At 48.2% G+C, this 1,846-nt stretch overlaps 1 pseudogene; it reads left to right on the top strand.

Annotated features, from left to right (window-relative positions):
• Positions 1-352: 352 nt before the first annotated feature.
• On the top strand, positions 353-903 carry LOC122736552 (annotated as a pseudogene).
• The last annotated feature ends 943 nt before the right edge of the window (positions 904-1,846 follow it).

The following is a 1,846-nucleotide window of genomic DNA, read 5'->3' on the forward strand; positions in this document are numbered from 1 at the left end:
ATTGCTGGTCCCTCTTACCTCAGAACACGCTGAGCCTAGAGGATTCAATCCATAACTTTTCCCTCTGCCTCTCCCAAGCCTCCCTTTGCCCCCATTACTCAGTAATCAGCTGGCTCTGAGATTCCCTCCATCCCTCTGAAGCAACAGACATAGGAGAGAGGAAGTGATGTCACCGCGGCGGCTGTGCCCTAGTCGCTTTTCCCCTAGAACGTAGACAAGAAGTGCTCCACCCCCTTTCCACCGAGCCTAAGTGGGAGGTGTCACCGAACTCCCCAGATCGAAGGGATGAACCCTGGTCCTGAGGCCTCACCATGCTGCTCCCCGTGGCCCTGCAGTTCCAAGATCATGCCACATGGAGCCAGAGCCAGAGGAAGAGATCATCACTGAGGACTATGACGACACCCCTGTGGACTATGAGGGCACCAGGATTGAGGGTCTGCCACCCAACTGGTACAAGGTGTTCGACCCAGTCTGTGACCTTGGAATGTGGAGACAGATCTTGTGTCCTGGCTGAACCCCCATGATCCCAGCTCAGTCGTCACCAAGGCAGCCAAGAAACTCAGATGCAACTCGGATCCAGAAGATAAGCTGGACCGTGCCTATGACAAGCTGGAAAGGGAGGAAATGAAGAAACAACATTACCACCGGAGGGAAGAGTTGGTCCCCTACCCCAAGAGCAAGAAAGACAGCTGGAAGGATGAAGAATTAGATCCTTTGGAGCCTAGTGCCTATTCTGATGCCCCTCGAGGGACATGGTCTATGGGTCACCCCAAGCAGAATGAGGCAAAGACAGGGACTGACACAACAGCAACTGGGCCCCTGTTCCAGCAAGGGCCATACCCCTCCCCAGGGGCAGTGCTTTGGGCCAATGCTGAGGCCTCACAGGCCAAACAGCAAGACTAAGACTGAGGCCAACCTCTCTCCCCCAGGCCTCCCCAACCCTTGTGTTCACAATAAAGTGTTTTCCTTTCAAAAAAAAAAAAACAAAAAACAAAAAACAAGACATAGGAGAGCAGGTATCCCAGGGATTCCCAGTTACATGCACAAAGAGAGCTCACTTCTTCTGTCCTTGGTGGTGATCAAAGTAAATAGAAAGGCAAATGGGAAAAGAAAGACTCATGGGTGTAGGCTTCCAGATATTCAGAACAGATCTGATTAATTAAGGAAAGAGAAACAAGTCACATAAGCTGGAAAATTAGCCATACAGACCCCTATGACATATACTCCAATGGAGGCCACTAAGAGCAAAACAGAGGCTTAGCCAGACCAGAAAAACCTTGCTGAGGAGGTTTGAGGCAAGTCCACTGTCTTTTGGACTATTACTCAACATCTCTTTTTCTATGAAACAAAAGACATTCAAGAGCTAAAGTCAAGAAAATCAGGTAAAGGAGCAATGGCCAAACCAAGCACTGGAAGGGGCCAGGAGTGTTTTGCTATTTGCTTACTTATGTGGGACTTTATCTTCCATCCAACTATATCTCCCATAACAATAACACCTGAGGACAAGGAAGCATTATCATTGCAATGCTAAGCTTACCAAGAACTCATAAATGATGTTCCTACCTACTTTATACATGTAGAGATCAGGATTCCACTTATCTGATTGTTGTATGCCTGGAGGCAGAGGGATTCTATAACATGGTGTAATGTGGGTTGTACAGATAGTTGTAGATATTCCTTCCTTCCTTCCTGTAGACCACATATGTGACTCATGTGTTGGACTTGGGAGATTACAAAATCCCTGGCTGCTTCCAGTCATGTGATGACTTTTAGTAAATGGCCTGCATTTTGTATGATGTTGCAAACCCTAAGGAATCCCTTGGTCCTCCTCACCCCACCAACCCAC

This window comes from Dromiciops gliroides, chromosome 1, assembly GCF_019393635.1.
Source record: "Dromiciops gliroides isolate mDroGli1 chromosome 1, mDroGli1.pri, whole genome shotgun sequence".
Taxonomy (NCBI): domain Eukaryota; kingdom Metazoa; phylum Chordata; class Mammalia; order Microbiotheria; family Microbiotheriidae; genus Dromiciops; species Dromiciops gliroides.